Raw genomic sequence first — 24417 nt, 5'->3', positions numbered from 1 at the left:
TTAGAGAAGAGAAAGAGAGTCAGCCTGTAGGAAGATTGGCCAAAGTGATTAGGGATGATTCGGGGACTCACAAGGTCCAAATTGTCATTCCAAAGGTGCACAAGAAAAAAGATAGAATTCAGCCTAAAGACTAAAATAATTGAACATAAAATAGAAGCTACTACAAAGAAGCAAGAATTTGAGGAAGCTCAAGATGCTCTTCAAGCATTTTAGACTAGAGTAAACAAATAAGTTCCAAAGAAGAAGAAATACAAAGAAGAATCAAGAAGGTATAGAGAATATTTCAAGTATCTATTCAATCCCATCCAATAGAGAGATCACACATTTGCACTACCTCTCATGCTTGAGAGGGAATCGATTGATAATGTTGAGAGTTTAATGATATCAATTCAAGAGATAGAAGTTTAAATGAGAGAAATTTCACATGAGGAAATTTCCTTCCTTCCAAGATTCATAAAGCAATATCAAACACTTACAACACTTAGAGCAAAACTTCAAGCCTTGGACAAGCTTTGGGATGAGTTTCAGCTTATAAAAGACAAAACCATACTTCAATTGCAAGCCATGATAGAGCTCCCTAATAAACTATTGGAAAGGAGTGAGATGATCAAAATAGGAGGAATGAAAGAGGTAATCAGATGGTAGTTTTCTTTGACCCATAGGCAAGATATATTGGAGAAGATAAGAAAAGATAGCCTCTATCTTGGTGTCTCCATCCTAAATATGATTGAAGAAACTAAAGAGGCAGCTATGGTTACATTTTACTTTGATGAGGAAAAAAAAAAGACATGGACAAAGAGATTTTGAGAGAAAAGTTGAGAGCTTATAACTTTGAGGAGAATGGCACTATTAGAAGAGAGCACCTAAGAATATTTTCATCCCTCATAGTTCTCATGGCTCCAGTTAAAGACAATGCAGAAAATTGGGGAAAACAATTTATGCAACCAAAATTGAGATGAACTGAGCAGATTGGAGGTTACAAAAGACACCTATGCCTCTAATGAATGAGCTCAAAAATATCTTATCCAAGTTCATTAAATTGGCAAAGAGAGACAAATAAAGAAAATCATATTTTGAAAGATGATTTGATGTAAGCCTAAGTAGAAAACAATTTTCTTGTTGGTTGTTAGATAAGGTGTTTAATTCTTATTGGCCCACATTTTGGTTCCATTTGGTTGGTTGTCACTATGTAATTTTTCTATTGGTCATTTTGAGGTTCTTGAATTTCATTGGATAATGGGGGTGGTAACCCTAATTAGGGAAATAAAGAAAAACCATATGTTAAAAGATTATTTAATGTAAGCCTAAGTGGAAAACAATTTTCTCTTTGGTTGTTAGATAAGGTGTTTAATTCTTATTGGCCCACATTTTGGTTCCATTTGGTCGATTGTCACTATGTAATTTTTCTATTGTTCATTTTGAGGTGCTTGAATCTCATTAGCTAATGGGGCTAACAACCCTCATTAGGGTTTGTAAGACTTAATCTGAGCCATTGATTCTGATTTAATCTTAGTCATCCATTGTAATTGAGCTCCCTATATAGGGCTTTCTCCTCTCATTTGTAAAAGGAGATTTTGGAGAATTGCTACTAAAATAGTGTCAATTTTTCTCTACATTTCATTCTTGCATTTTCCCTGTCAATTTGTTGTGATCAAGTTTGAATTATTGCATGGCTATCTTCATCCTTACTTATAAAACATTTTAAATCCAAGTTATTGAGATAGAATAGAATTTTCTTTAATTAACTTGGTTGGATGAAAGAAATCATGAATGTTTACTTGCTAGACTTAAACATAAAACTAGGCCACTAGCCTCTTGCTGATTGTAAGTGTGCCTTGTGTTTTTATCTAGTAACTGAAAGTAGTTAACTTCAATTGGTAATATCAATCTTTAGTTTGCATCCATTTATGTGATTGAAGAGGAGATATTGATTTTAAAATAATTTGAATACACCTTAGAAGCTTCAACTAGGTGGGTGGAGTCATAACAAGATTGCATCTAGTAGAGTCCAAGTTCATTTGTACTTCCTTGCAGCCATAGTTGAAATAGAAGTAGAAATAGTAGACTCTTCTAGTATGTTTAAGTTAGAGATGAAAGTTGATAAAATAAAAAATCAATGCACATTGTGAAGCCAATTCTTTAGAAACAATTTGATAAGTCTTGAGAAACAGTGTAAGTCCCCTTTGTGATCCAACAAATCACATAATTTTATTGAGAAAGTATCTAGGATTGAAGGAACCTTAAAGATATTTCATGATCTTACTTTGCAAGCTTAGCATAAGAAGTAACCTTATCCAAGAGAGTATTGAGTGTTTAGTGTTTCACTTCAAAATATTGAGTACTCAATTCTGCATGTTGTAGTAGAGCAAAACTCACATAAACTCTACCATGCCTCCTTATTCCATATCTTATATGATTGTGATTCACATAGAAATCAGATTTCCACTATTGATGAGTATATTATTTCCCTCCTCTAATAATAGATACACATATTGTCTTAAGTCCACCTTGCAAGAGAAAGGGCTTGAGATGTAAGACAAGGGTGACAACCGAGCTCGTAAGTAGGTTGTCCAAGGAGGACCATTGTCGTGACAAAAAAAAGGGCACTTACAAGGTCTAGTAACTCCTTACAACCTTTACCCAATTCCACAAGATTGCATATGTATGTAGGGAGGTGAGACATGGTTGGAGAGAATAGGTAGAAGTTGCCAAGAAAAAGGGATGTGGTAGACATCCACTCTTAGGCTTGGTAATATGGTATAGAAGTAGCTTCAGATGGACCCATCATGTCTCTTCCCCAATATGTTTATAAATATAATATGGCTAACCCTAATTAAATGTGTGTATGTTTGCATATACTTGTTGTGGTGTCCACAAAACAAGCCCCATTCCTCACTAGGAATGTGGACCCCCTATTTATTTCGACTCCCGGACTCACTGTTCGAGAGTCGAGAGAAGAAATTAGTATTAAAGTCAAAAGTGTTAAAATTTTAAATTTAAAAAATAAATAAATAAATAAACAAAATAAATAAATAAATAAATAAAATTTTAAAAATAAAAAATATTTAAAAATACCCAAAGGGGAGATTCCCCCCCCCCTTATGCCTATTTTAATTTAATAGTTTTTTATGCTTTATCTTTCAACTAATAACATTTTTTCTTGTGTCATACAGGTGATTAAATGGCGTCCACATTAGGAGTAGCACCCAAGCCTGTAGTCTTCAACTTCCAAGGTGTACCTTCCAAGTCAAGATTCCATGATGATTACGTTAAGAACAGAGATACTGACATGGGACACACAGACTTAGGAGAATTCTTCAAAACCTGTAATAAGCCAATCCAGAGGTCAGATCTAGTATCCTCCTTGATACGTTCCGAGTTGGTGAATGTGAAGTCACATCCCATATCAGTGTAGTCAGCAGAACTAATCATGACATTGGTGCAACATTTTGTGTTTGAAGAGAGAGTGGTGAAAAGTGTGATAGGAGAAGTAGTCCTTGATCTTCGACCTGACAATATTGAGAGGGTCTTCCATCTCCTGAGAGCATATCAGCTCATTTGACTCTCCTACGAAGAAGCAAATAGATTGTACAGGGAACACCAAAAGCAGGCAAGGGATATTATACAGTCATCTTACCTTATTGAGAGGCCTCCTCAAGGAAGGATAACAAGAAAAGTGGACATGAGTCGAGGATATACGGAGGATGATATTGGTTACTCCATCATTCTTCTGAGTAGAGTCATGGGTTTATCTACAGCAGGACACCTCAGTACCTTTATGATCAATTTCATTGAAACAATCAAGATGGAGAAGATACCATTAGACTGGGCTACCACACTAAGTGAAAACTTGGGTGAGCAATTAAGGACGGTGAAAGACAAGAAGAAGTTTTATATGATGTCTGACATAGTATACATGCTTGTAGCAAGGGCAACAAATTATCCAAGATTGTATAGAAAGGGCAACATGTAGGATCCCAATGCCTAGCGTTTCATATAACTAGTGAAGAAGAAATTATCTGCTCAAAGGAAGGAATATAGAATCATGAATGATGGGTTCATTTTTATGATAATTTGATTCATTGAAGGAGATTATGGAAATAGGCTATCTGATGAAGCAAAATTATAGATAACAACTCTTGGGGCTTACTTCATTCAATTTAAGATGTTCACATATCTACGGGTAGGTGGTGTCACTATCAACCCCAAGAAGCTCCGCAGATATCCGAGTGACAAGCTAGTGCTATTGGAGATTTCTTGACAGATTGAATCTGCATATGAAAGGGTGAAGAGACAAAGAAGACCTTGTTGGGCATGGCCCTTAATCATTGGACCATATCAGGTAAAATAGAAGCAAGATATTCTTTCCTTTGAGAGGGAATGGGAGAATTATCCCCTCAAAGAGTACAATTCACCTAAGATCTATTTTAATAACGTCAAGAAAGTGGAGAATATGGCCAGCAAGGAGTTTCATCATAAAGATGTTGTTGACGATTATTGGATGAATGCAACAAATGACTATGATGTCCACATAAGGGATTATTGTAGGATTACTTTGTATCTAGTAGAGAGCACCCTCAAGCTCAACATTCTAGTGGAAATAAGGCAACGGGATTCTAAGGAGCTATTGGACCCTCTGTTCAACTTGGATAAAATTGGAGAAAGACCCATCATGAATGCAGAAGTTGATAGAGAAGAGGGCGATGATATAAATCATCAGGCAAGACATGTTGTTAGAATGATGAACGAATGGATCAAGCAACCTATTCAACTTGATCCAATACCTGATACTATAATTTTCCATGCTCAAGCTCGCCCTCAAAAAGGTAGAGGAAGGAAAATCATAATTCCTACTTTTGCGCTCCAGTCTCCCATCAGGCAAAAGATAGTATACCAACTTAACTGCTCGATTGGATACTATCATCCACCAAAGAGGATAGGAAAGATCAAAAGGAAGAGGACTTCCCTACAAAGAATTCAAGCAGAACGGGGTGAAGTGCAAGCACCTTCCCATCAACAACAAGAAGAGGTTCAAGGGTCCAAGGATACTAGAGCTACCCAAGTCCAAGATAATCCTCCATTGCCTCCCTTTGTGCCTACCCAATCAGAAGAGGAAGAAATTCAGCAAGTTTCTATTCCTTTGGTGTAAGAAGAACCAACTTCCCTTCTGCCTCTACAAAATAAAAGAGGATTAAGATCTGAATGAAGAAAAGGAAAAGGGTGACTAAGAGAATGGTACCTTTTCTATCTGTTCCTGAAATTATTCCAGAAGAGGAGGAGGAAGAAGAGGAAACAAATGAAGAGGGGATGAATGAAGAGGAAGAAGTATCGTTGCAAAGAAGAACTCGACTAGCTAGAGCCACAGAGCAAGAAAAGAGGAGTGTCATAGCTACATCACCATCCACCCCAGTAGGACCTTTAGAAGTATCTTCTTCGAAAGATGAAGTACAACAATGGGTGGATGAGTAGAGCCAAAAGGGTGATGACATTTTCAAGATGTCAGATTTTGATTTTATGCCTATAGGGATAATATTGTTTGGAGGCAAGATCAGGGCTACCCCTATAGGTGAATCCCAACAAAAAGATTTGATGTAAATGCCTCCATACTCTTAGGGTCCTTATCTTACTCTTGCATCTCCATCACTAGTTACGATAGTAGATAAAGGCTTGGTTACTCCTCCCCCTCCAAGATCAGAAGAAGAGCAAGTTCAGCGGGAACTAGAGGAGCAACCAAAACAAATGGCCACCGATGAAGTGTCAAGAGAATGACACATGGTAGAATATTCTCAACCGTCTTCCCAAGACACTGAGGTGCAAGCTATAGGGTCCACTAAGACAGAGCATACACAAGAAGAGCCCTCACAAATGGAAACAACTCGAAAGAGTGAGGAAGGGAAGGAAGTTGTGGAACATACTCCTTTTTCATCAGGAGTTGGGTCCTCAGTAGGACACATCCCTAGATGGATCCAAAAGGAAATAATGAGGAGTACTAAGCCTCAATTTCATGCTTACATGGAAGACATTTGTGACATTGTAGAAATCTTGAACAAATCTGAGTCTCCATCACATGAGGCAACACCATTGGTGTTTGTCACCACCATACGGAACCAAGATTTGTTTGCGCAAGTGGCTTTCCCTCCTAAAGGCCCAAATGCGGAAGGCCTTAGGCTTGAAGATTATGAATTGAAAGATCTTATGTTGGGAAGATCTACATGGGATTTAGTTGGACAAATGATGACTATGTGAGTCAAAGAGGTTCTTAAGTACATGGAACAAGAGGAGATTGAACTGCATTCACTTCGAAGGCAAGTTGAGATCCTAAAGGGATATCTAGCTGAAGTCATTGGTCCTCTTGATCCTGAACACCTGGAGCATACTTTGAACATTGTACTTAGAGAAGGGGGAGGTGTGTAATTTGACCCATTTTTGAGAGCTTGTCAAGAATTGTAGGAAAGTTTTGAGAAAGGAATCTTGATTATCATAGGAAATCTGAAGATGCTACATGCTACACAAGAGAACGTGAAGAAAATGGTGGCAATTTTGAAGCAGGACTTCAACATTATTGATGAAGTATGGGCCAAGAGCAAAGATTTACAAACTCTCAAGGCTATAAAAGGACAAAGAAACCAGACTTTGATTGATATATATACAATGGTTAAGTTAAATATGATTGATTACTAGATAGAGAAGATAGTAGATAGCAATAAAGTAATGGAAACATTACATGAGGAAATTCATCGGATCAAGGATCAAGCCCAAGAGCATATTTTGGAAGCAGAGAGGCATTATAGCAATGCTAGCTTGGATATTTTTGAAGATGATGAACAAGAAAAGTTGCTAGCTATAGAGATAGTTGTAGAGAATTTTAGGAAGATTTTTGTGGAAGTTAATGATGATGAGGATATCTGACATGCCTTCAAGACTGAAGAAGCATTGTTAGAATTGGATACTAAACTTGGGGATTTTTCTAATACCTCAATTGAGGTAGACAATTACAGATGAAAGGTCAAAGAAAAATATGAGGCTTTGGATTTACCGAATGTGGCCAAAATCACTGAGATTGTAGAAAAATTCAAGGGTAAATATCCCAACATAGCTTTGGGATGAAGAAGAACAAAACCCAAATGCCAAAATTTTAGTTTTGACACTTGGTAAAGTTTTGAGATTTCGACCCTGTCGAGCTCTACAGCTTTGTAGGTTCGTAGGTCCCAAGCTTTGTAGGTTCATACATTCATAGGTCCGCAGCTCCGCATCTCTATATTTCTAGAGGTGCACCGACAGTGAACTGCTAGTTCCAAAAATAGAGGTTTCCATGCATTGGAAACAAATTTTGACTGTAGTTTAACTCTGACTAACACCCTGTGAAAGATCAACTTCTAAATTTGGCATCTCTAGACACTTCTACTTCAACTCGAAGTTTTTGCATGCTTTTTCTTGCATAGTTTTTTTAGTTTTTTAACATGTAAAGGCTCACGCATCCAATTAATGAATATAAAATGGATGGAGTCCTACTAAGCACCAGTTAGATAGGTAGTTTGTATATAATTAGTTTGTTTTATTATTTTAAAAGCATTTTATTGCATGAAGATATCTCTCACTCTCAACACAAATTGAGGAGATGATTTCTTATAAATACCCTATTGTAATATGTAATCAGGGCCACCGTTATTTTGAAATAAGATTATGCTTTTGGTGCTCGCATTTGGAGTATAGTTATTCTTGCCTGAATGTGTCATTGTTTTGTGAATTCTATTCATGAGATTGTGATTGAGCCAAAGGTTTACTGTATTGTTTCTAGTTGTGCGATCTTTTAGTTCTAGTGTTTGCTACAGATTTACGAATTCTACTAACGTACCAAGCTCGAGAAGAAATCACCAAATTGTGCTTGCATAACTCTTTGTCTTGCATGACTGCACTTTCTATGGCTTTGTGATTTGATCAAGAGTGAAACATCATTCGGTTACTGAAATTTCACATCAACAATTGCATCAGTAGATTCTAGGAAGCGTTGCTCTTATTTTCATTAGTTTCCTATTGATTTCTTCGAAGGTTTAACTTGCAATGTGTTATGTTATGTAGCTTATGTCCGTTTAGGAATTTCAATTTCAAGTCATTTGATTTCATGTTATTTGCTTTTAGTTTCATTATTTGCTTTACTAACCCCCTGGTAGGATAGGATTTCATACTAGCTACCTGGTTAGATTGCATTCATAAAAAATATAAAATACAAAAACATAGTTCTTTTTAGTGTTATTTTGAAACAATGTGCAAATTCTTCATTTCATCAAAAATCAAAATAAACCAGCAAAGGCATCCTCATGAACAATCACATTTATCTTTGACTCAGTGAATTTTAGTATGTCGTAAGACAACCCAAAACCTTGGAGTTGATTCACAAGATTAGCTTTTCAAGAGTGGGATTCGCAAGAATTCCTGCCATTTAGCATCGTGCATAATGATAGCTCAACAAAAGTGGTACTAGAAGGAGGGCCTACTTTTCTGGTTTTCAGAATAAGAGAGAATTTTGCCAAAGTTTCAAAATTCTGCACTTTCTTGCAAATTCAAAAATTTTCTGAGTCTATCAAAAATTCAGGTATGCAGCTCCGCAAGCCCACTGATCCATAGGTCTACAGCTACATAGGTTCGCAGATCCATAGATCCACAGGTATGTAGGTACGTAGAATTCTGTGGTGTGCTTAACAAGTCTAAACATACCTTTGATTGTATTGATAGATATTTCATGAGTGGGTCCAAAACTCCATTTGGTAAAATACTGTCAAACTGTCATAGGGATAGTAACAGTCATAGTCATAATCAATATGTTGATTAATTTAAATTTGGATCAAGATGTTGACCTGAACAACATTGTAATTTTCCTAAGTGTATTGTAATTTGTAGCCTTTCCTAAGGCTTGTGTTGTGCATAGAAGTACAAGAAAATGAGGATTGAACTCTTTTATATGCCATTGTATTATCACAGAGAAACATGATAGTTATAATCAGAAGATGTCTTCCATCAAAGATTGTGTTTTAATTTGTCATGTTTGACAGGGTATAAGGAGAGTATTTGAATCCACATTAAGTATTGTCAAGTTGATTCAGAGGTTGAGCATTAGGTGTGTAGAGTAACATTGCCATGAACAGTTCAATAGGCCTAATTAGTAATGTGATCAATGAATGGACTAGGAGTTGACAGTTTGTTTGAATAGGAACCATTTATCCTCAATTTGTTCTAGAGATATTATCATTAGAGACTCATTAAGGAAACATAACAGAAATTTTTTACTACTGTAATCAATATAAATGGATGATCATCATAGTAATAAGACCAAAGGGAATAGGAACCATTTATTCAGTAGACATTTATATCTATTTGCATCTTAAATCTAAGATCTTTACTGCATGTTTTTTCAAAGGAGTAGCAAGATTATTTTTCTATTTTCATAACATACTCAAAACATTATTTTAAAACCTAAAGGGATGGGACCTAGCACACGAATGTGAGCAAGATTCATTCATGTCTCTTCCCCTTTCTATTCTACTTTTCCTTTGGAAGCTTGATAGTTGTCTGGCCTTCTCGTCTTCTTGCCCTCTAGCCAGGGACTAAATGATTTACATTCTCTTTCCTATTGATCTCTCAACTATTAATAGGCCCCCTGTCCAACTTTCTTTTGGGAACCCTCCGACTTCTTTCCCAGAAACTTGTGTGATGGCCACACCCATGAAATTGAGAGGCCCCCACAACCAAATAACCTTTGATGATCCAGATGACTGGTTTGGAGGTTGGATATTTCCCAATCATTGTGATTGGTGAGATATTTATGGAAGATGTACTGGAAGATTGTAGCTTCCTTTTGAGAGAAGCGAAGTGTTCATATCCCTTTGAGTAGATCATACTATTATAAAATCTAGAAGAGCATCACATATTGTTGTGCAAAGTAGATGTGGAGGATGCTCAAAGGAACAACAATATCTGAGATATGCGTTTTACACTCCCTAACCTAACAAACTGAGTGTGTTCATTTTTTCCCGATATTCTGATACCAACTATTTACATCATTTGTCATATATAGGTTCCCAGCCATTCATCCTGAATGTGTTTATGGCAAGACCTGGTTGGAGTCATAATGCACAATCTTCTGTCTTTCATTTGCATGAAAAATATATGAAATGTATAAGTTGGCAAGAGCTTCCTAGAAGCAGTCTATAGCACAATCAGTTAATGTTAAATCATGTGTTAGAACTTCAAAAAGCAATCTCTGCATGCTTGGTGTATCTTTCCTTTTGAAACAAAGTTCATAGTTGGATATTGTATGACAACAATATCAAATATAATTAATTATTATTTGTCTTCTTACTCTTTCCACAGGAAATGCAGGAAAGAGTTTGGCATTTCCTGGACATCCTCTAGGTGTTGGCCTAACAGGAACAACAACACAAGTAACGTATTGATAGTTGAAGACTGCCATGGTCTCTACTGGTTCTTGATGTTTAGGGGACATAATTTAACTTATGTTAGTCATACTTGAGGCTGTATAGATAGAGACCACTTATCTCACTGTTATTTTATTGCTTCGTTTTCAGGCTTTTTTAATGTAGGTAAGTTTGTCTGCAGGAGCTAGGACTCTGTGAGGGAACTCTTGTTGGAGCCGCATTGACAGATGCTCATGCTGGAGGCATTGGGGTTATAGAAAGTGTGCCATCATCAAATATAAAGTCTCATGGTTTGATTACAAGGAAACACTTTCAATTTCTGCAACAACTTAATAATGATGCATTTTTAATGACACTTGCAAAAGCACATTTTGTATGTCCTATGAGATAAACTGAACATTAGAATGTGGAGTTTTTAAAGGTCTCATTTATGGCTTCAGAAGAAAAAAAACTGGAGGCTCTTTGACATAGAATGGTCTTAGTATGCGCTACATCTACATGCCACATGGCAGTAGCATAGAATAATTTTTTTTATCCCAGGTGTCTGGTGGCTTTTTTGGTCAGGTATTAAAAGACAACAAGATTTTTAGTTTTTATCATTTCACCCCCTTACTCCAGATGAATATTTTTCATGTACCCGGATACCTATTGAAGATAATCGCTAGTTGAATCATCCAAATATATACCTCCATGGAAAGATGCCCTCTACGGTCATTTCTATAATTAATGATGCAATTTCTAGTCATTATTTTGATCCTAGTTGACTGGTCTTCACTGTACAGCTACGGTACCAGAGTTATGGATCACAGAAGGGGGACAAAGTGCAACAGGGGCTTTGTTGGATCATTTAGTTGAAAACCATGTGGTTGCTCCTCTTCTGGCCAACCGTGCAACATCACAAAGTAAAGTTTCTATTATTATGTATGAATGTTTAATTGCAGCATCACAAAGTAAAGTTTCTATTACCAAAAAGCATGCATAAACAATCCACAAAGAAAAGCTGGAAATAATATTCTTAGACATAAGCCATTGGTTTTCCTACAAACCTATTGCCATTGGTAGGATTTTGTTAAACCGATTGTAAGCAGTTACAATAAATTAAAAAAGAAATCTAAAGAGATTGTCGTTCAAAATAAAACTGTTTACTTACCAACTTTCCATCAACTATTTGAACTTTAACTTGCTGACCTTTAATCTCTAGGACTTCTCCATCAATCCAAGCCACTTCAGAATCTTGCACCCATACTTGAGAACCTACAAGAATGTTTATAAAAACCGCCTGTATTCAACCAAAAAGAGCAAGATTGTTATGACCACATCATAAAGCCCATGTGAAAATTATTAAAAAGGTAAACATAAGTCGTGGATCTAGGTTTTTCAGATAACACATAATGAAAGAACGTATGCTAAAAGATACCAAATTTGTGGCACTGTAATCTTTAAAACCCCAACCTTGCAAGAAAAAAAACCAAGTAGACAACAAAATATTGTGGCAATGACCCTACAATATATGAAGTGGGACCTCGTCAAGTATAAGGTTTTTTCAGTGGCCTTGTGTTATAATAAAAAAAAATGTTTACTGAGCAACAATATTTCACATAGATATCATAATTTCCATAAAACAACAATCAAATTATTAACATTGAACTTAAATAATTTCAATACCTTAATTGGATCATAATTGGTAATAATAGCCTCTTAAAAGCTATTGTCTTTTGGCCACCTTGTTCTCACTTTCTTGCCCACCAAGGGGTCAAGAGCGGTAGCTTCACTCAAACACGGAGGTTCTGATGGTTCTTGGTTCCCAAACTATTCTCTCTCTGCTGCTAGAAGAGCAGGAGGTAACTGGTGAGCCTTGATTGGGGCAAACAACATAGGAATTTTCTTTCAATTCTCTTTTATTATAGAAATTATAAATACTTGGAATGATTTAGAAGAAAAATATTTAAAGCAACACAAAAAATAATAATTGAGCAAATTTAGAAATTAATTTCTCACTGCTTTGGTTTTCTTGTTCTTAGTTCCAAGAGAAGCTCCTCTTTTTGCTGATGATGAAGATTGTGCTATTGCAGTAGTTGGAAAAGGATGCATCGTTGAATGTGGTGGCATTGGTAGAGATGGCAACACATGAGCTTTTTTCTATTTCTTCCGTGATGCTGAAATAGTTGGACTAGGGAATGGATCATGGGCTAGTGGACCAATGCTTATTAAGCCACCTTGGTTAAGAGTTCTCTGTCTCCATTCTTTGATCAAACATTTAAATAGCTCATAAGAAACATTTCAGCATGTACATCTTTTGGTGATTGTCTAGTGTTAAACAAGCAAAAATTTAAATTGCAAAGATCTAACAAGGAGTCTCACAAATAACAATGTGCATAATAGTTAATAACGTTTCATCATAAGAATTTGTCTATCTGCTTAATCAAATGAATGAAACTACCTAAAATGTCAAAATGAGCATAGATTTAATTTTCCCCATTAAAAAACTATTTACTGTAATTGTATGTATTACAACAAGCATGAATTGAACCTTATTCATCTCAATAAATCATCTACATTGACTCTCCCCAAGAGTTCCCTATGCTCCTCATTAGAAACTCTAAGTTCTTTTCTCAACTCAAACATGAAACCCTCTTTTTCTTGAAACAAATTATTTTTGAAGAACCCATAAGTTTCAAGATAAAAATATAAAATTCAAGACATGTAAGTTAACTCCCTAGAATCTACAAGCACAACAAGAAAAAAAATTCTTCAAAAATGAAATAAATTGCAAGAAAAGAAAAGAAAATTAATATCACTTGAAAGAAAATTTTAGAAAAAAAAATATGGAATGCTTTTATTAGGCCTTAATCCCTACTAGCCCTCCTAAACAGGTATTTCAACCACTCACAAACCTTACAAAACACTTGGAAAAAAAACTACAGTTTCAAATACCCTTTTTAGAGATATTGAATATATCTAGAACTCAGCTATAGGTACTTTGAACCATTGCTGAGAATCAATTCCTTGCAGCCTTTACTACTAGCCCAATCAAGCCATTTTTATGAAGCGAACCCTCCAAATACTTGTCTCTAAATCTCTACATCCACAAACAATCTTGTTACAATGCAAAACCTCAAATTTCCTAGGTATCAAGTGGTGTCATGCCCATCTTCACACCTAACCACAAAACCCTCCCTTTTAAGATTACAAAACTAGGGCTTTCTAAATCTCATGACTCCAAGCACTTCAAGATACTACCAATGGATCAAACACCTTGTATTGCATTTGCACAAACATAATCATTCATAAAATTACCCTCTCATTCAATAATCTCACTCAGACCAATACATGGCACCAAGAATGCATAGTTTCCCTTTTAACCCTCTACCTTAGGGTATTAACATGTAATCTCCATGATCTCCTCTACACTCCTAGTGTTATAACATCCTATAATACACCATTCCAAACCCATTCCACAAGGAATAGTTGTCACATAAAGTGGAATGCGTCATATCCACATGATAACCCTCAAACTGCGAAGAAACTGTCAGATATAATAGTCTACATGAATAGTTAAGGTGAATTGAACATAATGGTTTAAAAGAACTTCAAACCATACCAAATGAATGTTAGAACAATATTCTATTATGTCCAATACGATTTCAATTAGAAAGAAGCTTTGCAACCACCAATTTGTAGAGAAAATCTTGCATTATTAGATTTGTTGTCTTACAACCCAGATCCTTCCACACCATCTTTTTGGGCATCTACATGAGTGTTTAAATAAATTCTAAGCCTTCCCAACTGCTCTCAACCAACTTTTTAGCTAAAATTAGCCATTGGTGAAAAGTTGTCAACAAAAGTTACTAAGTCACTTGACAACTTTTGAGCAACTTTTTGCATTTTACTCTTCCAACCATTCTATCAACCCAAAATGGTTGCATTTGGTATATTTACTTCTAATGTGACTCAAAAACATGAATATTCCCTTGATCACATGCATTTCACAAATTTGACAAATGGGGATCCAATGGATTGCTGGGGGAATGCCATCTAGCAAAAATTGTATTAGAATCCCCAATGAAACCAGAAGGAACAAGTACATCTCTAACATATAGTAGATTAGGCAACTGTTCCTCTAAACAACAAATACCATCCATTCTTAAAGATTCAATATTAAACTTTTCAATACCATAAAATATACCCTTGGAGGTATGGGGTGTTCCAGCGTTTGATGGCGTGTTGCAAGTATTTTCCCTTACAATTTCCTCATCTCAAATTTTATGATCTTTGAAATGTAAGTTGTCCCCATGTAGGAAATTTTTAGACCTATACACTAGCCTTTCTAACCCCTTACACTTGAGTAGATGAAGTTGTAAGCATAGTTCTGAAACATAAGCATAGGGATCAGAATTATTGAATATATAAATTCAAAATGTGTACATTACATGAGACATGCTCTAGATTTCATTGGAAAAAAAATTAAGCTGATGACAAAATCTAACATACCATGAAGATTTGAACTTATTTCTTTGAACTTGTTTGGGCTGGAAAAATCTTCTTGGAAAGGACAATCAAGAATAGACACTGGACTTGGATGTTCACCTTTATCAATATTGATTTCTAGGACATGGTTCTCAAATACAGGCAATTTCTTTATTGGACTACAAGGTGAGGGAAATTATGGTTGCACTACTGACGAATTGCCTAGAGTCACATTAAACCAATTCCATGGGATAATATCAGAAACCATAGAAAATGAACATGAATTATGTTCAAGTAAGACCATTCTATTGAATTCTATAAACATATATGCAAACCTAGAAAGGTATTTAAAATTATATACAAAAGTAACAAACAAAAAAATACCCCTGTAATGTTATCAAATGAAGGCTACCTTTAAACATCACATACTCACATGCTACTTTCTATGCTACCATCTTTGAATAGAAATACCAATTCTGAGCACCAAAAGAGAAAGAGGAGAAATTAGTTTAATAAATTTGGAATATGGAGATAAGTTTACAAGTCTTTCCATGGTATACAAAAACAAAGTAAATGGGTTACCTTGGTTTGGATGCAGTAATGAAGGTTGCTCCAGTAGTCCTCACCGACTATGGTTTGTGGATTTCTTATGGGGTTGAGGTTGTTCAAAGCAACTATCAAATGAATACTACAAACTAGAACACTAAGGAGGGCCATAATTACCTAATTACAAAATAGCTAAGACCAAAGACAAACATCTATTCAAAATAAGGATTGTTTGTATGGTGGCTTGTGGACTACAACACCATCTATTTTCATAAGGGAGTTATGGTAGCAGAGAAATACACACATTTTTAAAAATAAAAGGATAGGATAGGAACAACTTACCTACAAGATGGAGGCTACCATTATCAAGATTGTGAATAATAGAATATCGAATATGCAAAAAGTGGCGGAAAGGATGACTTATTGGGATGAGAAGATGAGAGGTAGATGGATTTGGGTTTCGTGATTCCTTGGTGTGTTAGTTTGAGCTTCAATTGGTTTTGAGAATACTATAATATTCTCTACTTAACAAGGCCAACCATGTGAAGGTGGAAGCTCATCTGGCCTCACCCCCCTCCCCCTAACATCAATCTAAATTACCCATTATTATCTAATTACATACTTCATTCATTCATTTGTCCATTTATGAACTATAACATTCAATCAGTACAATCATGTAACATTCATTAATACACAATTCTAATCAAGACTTCATTAACACATAACAATATTCATTAACCTAAAATAAAAATCAATATTAATACGCAACATTCATAGATAATTACTTAAAATAAAGTTCTTTCATTATCCAACAAGGTTTATCAAAGACCATATTTAAAACATCATTTCTTCTTTTCCTTAGCTCTATTAAGAAAAAGGCTAATAGGAGCATCAATATCTTCCTCATTGTCCTCCTCTTGTGGTACATGTAATGTCAAATTATGATGGCTCCTCCTCTTTGGAGGAGTAGGAGGATGCTGCCCTAAAGGGGGCTTTGTTGCAAGAACAAGTAAATGGGTTAAATTGGCATACTCTTTTTCTTTTTTTAAGTGTTACAAGTCTATAATTAAGTACTAATACAACATAACATGCATTTTTCTTACCTAACAATGCCACATTAAATTTTTGATCCGTCACCACATAAACATGCTGAACACTTGGAACATGCTCCACTCCTTCACCATGATGTTCAACATGCTCTAAAATATTAAAAAAAATGGATACATGTCAAATTGCAATTGAAGATGTGAAATTGTATTCATAATTGCATAATAATTTCCAATAGAAAATTAATACCTCCACCACTATAATGCACATCATGGACTTCATTATGAGCAGGTTCTATGATAGGATATGAAGGCTGCAGTAAAATGTTATGCAGTCAATTTATGTTCAAAACTAACACCAAAAAAGAATTTTCTCAACTATTCAATTTCATTTACTTTTCATCTAACCAATTTACCTATGTCTCATTTGGTGCACCAAATTCTTAGGCAAGGCTTTCAGATTCTTGGCGTAGGTGTGCAACCACGACTTTATAGCCTTCCTTCAACACAATTTTTCTATCTTCATCTGTGAGCTCTACATTGAATTCTGTGCCTTGTATTTTTTGTTTAACATCGTTAGTTTTCCATGTATGGTTTCATTAAACAAAATTGTTTCCAACATTATATATATATATATATATATATATATGAAATTTCATTGCTACTACTTACAAGTTGAGACTGAAGATTCATATAGCCACCAGAGCCAAGTTTGTGTTGGCCAACCTTTTCTAGTCTCGCTTTTGTAGCCATGGATGTGTCCTGTAGTCTATGAATAGTTTCAAACATGTTAGATTATATATTTACAGAGATCACTAATTAGAGCATGATTACAATGTACTTAATACTATCATGACATACCTTCTTTTTCCCTATGTTGGTTCATTTACTCTATTTTTACATAGCATTTTCTCCTTTGCATCTTCTATTATTTCATTCCACTCCATTGGTGGAATCATAGGAGGACGATCATACTTTGGGTTCTCCTTAAGACCCCTTCTATATTGATCCCTCACAGTCTTTATATGCCTTGATGCTATTTTTAGAAGTAGGGCAGTGTTAAAAATGGTTTTTCCAAATAGGTCCTCAAAAGATGTAATCAACTGATTTTTAAATTCAGAAGCCCATAAATTCCACCTTTAAAATAAAAATTAAATTGTTAGATCAATAACTTTGTATAGTGCAGGCAAGAGCCTACATCACAATGGTAAATTGTGAGCCTCTCATATGGGAGGTCTTGGGTTCGAGTCTACTCGAACTTAACACATAATAATAATTAATATCCATAAATAATAATAATAAATAATAAATACTCTAGGCTTTGGCCATTTACCGATAAAAAAAAAACAACTTTAATATAGTACAATAAACAGAAGAAAAGAAAATTTATGTAGCAATAATATGAAATTATGTACCTTTTACATATGGTGGGTCCAAATAGCCTTAATGTCATATCAAAAAGATGATCAAAGAAAACATTATTACCTACAAAAATATAAAGGGATTATCAGTCCAAAATGAGTTATGTATAAGTAAACTAAATTTACACTTTAAATAATAACAATCTTAAAGCACCTGGAAGCTTTCGTAATTTTAACAGAAACATAGTTTTCTTGTTTAGCAATAATGTCCCTTCAAATAAACCAGTACTAGTCACATGGACTGCTCCAAAAAATGGATCAGCTTCAGTAGTAATGGTCTTTGTTGCTCTATCAACTGAAGATCTATCTATTAGCGCACAAAATAGGTACATGAGTACAAAATCCACCCAACAAAAAAATAATGCATGATTAGCACATTATGCAATATAGAAAACCAAGGTTTTACCAATTGTAGTGGGCATAGACAAGGATTTTTGCATGCTCCTTGTTGCCGACAATGCACAAGGCAATATTGGACCACTGATCGAAGGAGGCATTCGCACTTCATTATGAATTGAAGAGTACAATATTGTCAGCAAAGACATTTGCAATGGGTAAAGATCAAATGGAATACTAGCTAGAAGTGTACCAAAAAAAAGTTAAGTGTTATAATGTTGATGAAAACAAACAAAGAAAGTGTTACTTACAGGAAGGTTGTGCACTACAACCCTCACCATGTTCAATGCGTGATGTCACAACTGTCACATATTTATGTATAAGAACACATAATATTTTAAATCATGATCCATACGATACTATAAAATATTAACATCTATTGAACTTCTATTATTGCTTTAGATTAATTATTGCTTACCTTCAAAGATTGGACCCTACGGTCCAATTCTTTTTTCAGTGCTTCTTTCTCCTTGCTTGTGTCACACTCGATGATAATGTTAACAATTTCATCAGTGTATCTTTCTTTGAGTCATTGGGCCATGAACATAGGGTCAACACTAAAGGCGATGTCATGTAGAAATGATGCTCGTATTTCAAATTGCATTTGATCTGTTGTCATTCTAGCTTTTTCCTATCATTTGTGACATCAATATTAGTAAAATTTCATCAAAATAACTCCAAAGCTATAAAGAAAAGAACATAATAATACAAAAAAAAAATTATTTAACAATAAAAATTATAATAATTAATGTTTACCTCCGTTGAAAATGTGTGACTTGGTGGAGCCCCACATTTGCATGGTGGTCTACCCATGTTGCCCTGTGAAAAAGATTACTAATTCTTAGAAATCAGCAGCAAAATGAAAGTATTTGACATGTTGTAATTAATTTTTATATCTACACATATGGTTTTGAAAGAAAAATTTGGTGTAACTGATGTGTATATCTGCAAAATTCAAAATCAGTAAAATTTCATCAAAATAACTCGTAAGCCATAACGAAAAAAACATAATGATATGACATTTGTTTGTATATAACAATAAAAATTACAATAATTAATGTTTACCTACACTGAAGGTATGTGAGATGGTGCATCCACACCTGTGTGTGGTGGTCTATCCATGTTACCCTATGAAAAAGATTAGTAATTCTTAGAAATCAACAACAAAATGAAAGTATTTGACATGTTGTAGTTAATGTTTGTATCTACACATATGGTTTTGAAAGAACATAATAATACGACATTTGTTTCTATATAATTTGAAAAATTATAATAATTAAGGTTTACCTCTGTTGAAGAAGGTGTGTGAGATGGTGCATCCCCACCTATGCAACGTGGTGGTCTATCCATGTCGCCCTGTGAAAAAGATTAGTAATTCTTAGTAATCAGCCACGAAATGAAAGTAATAGACTTACCAAAAAAATTATTAATAATAAAGTAGATTGTATATGTAAATCATTTATCTTAAGTTAGCCAAAAATTTGGTGTAACTAATGTGGATGTTAAAAAAAATATTTGACATGTTCTAATTAATGTTTATATCTGCACATATGGTTTTGAAAGAAAAGTTTGGTCGTACATAACCCCATCATAGTTGACATTGATCGTACCTGGATAGACATTTCATTGATCATCATCTTGTTCAAAATATTCAAGATATGACAAGTTACTGAGAGGGGAGGGGTGAATCAGTAACTTCTAAAATTTCAAACAATAAAACTGTATACTGATATATTCACCATTCATCCAAGTAACCTATTGTAAGCATGAAAAAAAATCATTTGCAACACTTGAACACACAGATTTGGTGACCCAGAAACCTTCCAAATAGAAAGTAAAACTGGGGTGGGGATGAAACCCACAAGCTTCGTTACTGCAGTATGAAGTTGGCCGGTTAAGGCTTACAATGACCACTTCTGGTGATCTGCCCTGCTAGGAGCACAAAGGATTGCTAGATCCACCTTGTTAGAGGATTTCCAAACATACAATAAAGTATACACTCTGTTAGGAGATTTACAAAAGACTGTTAAGTCTACCTTGTTAAAGGATTTACAAAAAAACTGATTCACCTGTTAGAATGAAACAGTGGATCTGATTACAACTGATTGCTGATAAGATCCGCTATGCTCTGATTCACCTTGATGTGATAGATAAAACTTTTCTGCTTCAAAACTAGACCTATTGAATATCTTCACAATTCAGCCCACATACTTTCGCATGCATGTATTTCTTTCGCACTTTCACACTTTCACACTTTCACATTTCCATTCATTACCATTGCCATAACAACTGTTATTTGAATGATACAATACATTGCATATATATACCATCCATAGAAACAATACATGCAAGGTCGGCTAAACAATACATGCAAGGTCGGCTAAAACAACAAGTGCAAATCTCTATACAAAGTCGGCCCAAGGTAAAAACTCGGGTTCACTGAACTGACTCGATGTCCTTCTGATACTCGGCATCCACTGCGTTACTCGACATCGTCATGCACTCGGTAGAAGTGAAGGCACGGTTCATACTAAACACTTCGAGTAGTTCTAAACTCGGTAACCAGTGGAGACTCGGTAGAAGAGATGTCACTCGGTGAATACTTCTATCTGAACTGTTGCTCGGTGATCAAAGGAAACACTTGATAGAACCTTGTGACTTGGTGATAGTTAGTTTCCTTGATATCCATCTGAGCTCGGTAAAAATTAATTTCCTTGATAACCTCAGGAGCTCGGTTATCATGAAGTTCTCGGTTACATCTTAGTACATCTTTACTCGGTCAAAACTGATTCCTTTCTTTACCTTGAACACTCGGTAAACACTGGTTGCTTTGTTCACCTTGATCACTCAGTAAACACTAACTTCTTTGTTCACCTTGATTACTCGGTAAACACTGACTTCTTTGTTCACCTTGATTACTCGGTAAATACTGACTTCTTTGTTCACCTTGATTACTCGGTAAACACTGAGAACTAGGTAAAGCTTGGCTTCCGGTGAGAGCTCGGTAAGTATTCAGAATCCAATAAGTGTTGTAACTAATGACAAAAATGTATCATAATGCCAACAATCTCCCCCTTTGGCATTAGTGACAAAAACACTTATGAGACAAAATTTATCTGACATGTTGATGACTGATTCTGAATATACATAGCTTCATTATATACAACTCCTCTATAGAATAGCTTTGTTATATACAACTCCCCCATAGAATGTACATACATTATTTACATGAGTTGTATATCTCTTCCTTTGTAAAATTTTTTTTGAAAACACTTATTCACCCATAGTATACATATCCAACAATAATCTCCCCCTTTTTGACAATAATGCCAAAGAATAAAGAATATATATACTTATATAGAAACACCAAAATGAGAGATGAACTCTGAATGTACCTGGAGAATAAGCTGGAGAGTCTTATCCCAATTCTCTTGCAAAATTTTGCAGGTGGAAAGAGCTATTTGAACTTTAGCCAAAAGTTCAATCACATGATCTGCAATGGAGAAGTTATTATCATGGATTAATGTCTTTGAATGTGCAATATGCTTCTGCATTGAATCCATGATGGGAAGGATCATGTTTTGGATATCTATCAATGTAGATCATATCCTTGCCTCTTCCCTCAACAGCTCTGCCTGCTTCTCTGACAAAAATTTGATTCTGAGGTGATGAGATGAGCTTGAACTGGGGTCAAGCTTCAAGTTCTGTGCGCTTACCTTCAGATCTTCATCAATTTTATTTAGTTTTTCTCTTATTCCTTTAGTGTATTCAGTAACATCACAAAGTTTAGCAAAAAGAGATGTTACATTATTAAAAGAATTTTCCATATCTGCCAAAACTGAGGTTAATGCAACCTGATTTATTGCAATGTTCTGGGCAATGTGCCCTAATACCTTATTATCAAATTTCTTTTCTGCATGCTCAATTAGCTTTTCTTGTCCTGAGGCATCTTCATTGAATTTATTAACTACCTCTTCTAGTTGAATCAAAATGTGTTGAGAAGTATCAACATCAACACCTATAGCCTCAGTAATTATGTTCCGGGCTTCCTCAATTATCCTATATTCCTTATCCCTTTCTGATCTTAACTGCATCTGAGTAGCCTTTTTCTCAATAAGTTGACTAGCATACCTCATTTCTTCAATGGTAGCATTATCAAAGTCAATCTTTGGAATTACTATCTCTGTGTCCAAGTCAATGTCTTCAGGAATTTCCTTTCCAGTGATCATAAGTCTTAATGGTTGCTTTTGTTTGACTTCTGAGATGACTGGTTTGATCTTTGGAATAGACACAACAGTAGAGACAGAAGGACTAGCAGTAAAAACTGGGATGTTTGAGGTTTGAGTGCCAATAGAAGTATGTACAGGGTCAAAAATTTGAGTGCTAGCCAAAAATGGTGATACACTCGGTAATATAGTATCTGAGCTCATTGTGCCTGAAGTAGATGGCAAAAAAATTGTAGAACAAATTTGAGTTGTCAAAATTTGAGAACTTACAGCAATACCAACTGATGATGATGGAGTCGAGGAGGCTAACTCGGTAGATGAAAAGGGGTGCAGCTCGGTAGACGAAGAGGGATGCAGCTCGGTAGATGAAGTGGTAGTCACTTCTACTGATGATACCTGGAGCTGAGATATGGAAGGTGTAGATGGTAAATCTGGTGTAGATGAACCTGCTGAAGCTGACTCCAACCTTGATGATGTCACAGGTTTGTCTGGGGAGTGAGGAAGGGATGCAATAGCTGCTGCTGCAATTTTTACCATATCATCCTCCTTATCTTCCTCTTCAGCTTCTTCTTCTTTTTCTTCTTCCTCTTTTTCTTCCATCATTGCATGTAACTCTCCTGGTGTAACTGTGATGGATGGAGTGCTATCTGATTCATCACTGCTGCTGCCGCTATCATCATCCTTTATTTCTACTGGGTCTACACTGGGCTTATGTAGATGATAGATGTTTTTCCACATGTTTGTAGCATCATTTACAACATGCTCTATATCTTTGATCAAAACCAAACAAGTGTGGAATCTGGTCATCATTTTACCTTCATAGGTTTTCAATTCAAATTTTACCTCTGCTCCAGTGAGACTAGGCCAAAGATTCTTCAGGGATTGCTCATATATATCTTTTACCGTCTTGGTGGCTAACTCCCATCTTGGCTATACTCTCTCCAGTAGTTCTTTAGAGATATGAGGAGCAATCTGGTCCGGGGAGTATTTCCATTTTCCCATTTTGTTAAGTACCAGTTCCTCAATTTGCATTTTCTTTGCATCAGTCCTTGTCTCAAACTCAATGCCTTGAAATTTGCAATACCAGCTCCTTCTTCCAATGTTTTGAGCCTTTGCTCGAATGTAGGTGCAGGTTTGACCAATATAGGTTCCTGAATACCTTTTCTCGTTCTCCGAGTGAATACTGCAGTAGGCTGCTTCTTGGGCTTGGTAATGATTACCTTGCCTTTCTTCTTTGCCGGTTGCTCTTTTTCTGATTCTTTTTCTCCTTCTTTTTCTTCTTCACTTTCTTTATCTTCACCTTTTCCCTCGGTGACCATAAGAGAACTCATTCCAGTTTTTAGTTTGGCCATTTTCCTTTTACCTTTGCTGATGGCCTGTGGAATTTTGATTTCTAGTTCAATTCTGGCCTTTGCTTCGTCATAAGTACCAAAAATTCGTTGCCTTGGGTCTACTGGCTCATTTACCAGTGCTTCAATGATATCCCTGGTTTCATCAATATTTACCTCATATGCAAGAGGTTTCACCCATGCAACTCGGGGTCTAACTGCCTATATGTATACCTTGTCACAGTCAACCATTAAACAGACATCATACTTATACTCTTCAACAAGTTTTGGAGGTATTCTGAATCTGTTGTTCATCCTTTCCTTGAAATCTTCAAAATAATTGTTCTTTACTTTGTCAAAATTCATACCCATATCTACTATGAATTCATTTATTTGATACAAAATTGGACTATCTTTCCTCCATACAACTGTACCTTTGGATGGAAAGAATTTCTGTAAATAGAAAAATAAACAAACTAGCAAAGAACCAAATTTACAAGGGTTTGTCTTTGTAGTCCTTATGCTTTCTATGTTTTTATTGAATTGTTTTAATA

At 35.4% G+C, this 24417-nt stretch overlaps 1 pseudogene; it reads left to right on the top strand.

Moving 5' to 3' along the window:
• Positions 1–24417, top strand: part of LOC149545585 (monothiol glutaredoxin-S11-like) — a 68337-nt pseudogene that overhangs the window by 23065 nt on the left and 20855 nt on the right.

This window comes from Cupressus sempervirens, chromosome 7 (genome assembly GCF_028749045.1).
Source record: "Cupressus sempervirens isolate cs-2001-9-10 chromosome 7, ASM2874904v1, whole genome shotgun sequence".
NCBI lineage: Eukaryota > Viridiplantae > Streptophyta > Pinopsida > Cupressales > Cupressaceae > Cupressus > Cupressus sempervirens.
Note: the sequence above shows the minus strand (reverse complement) of the source record. Positions and strands in the feature narration are given on the sequence as shown.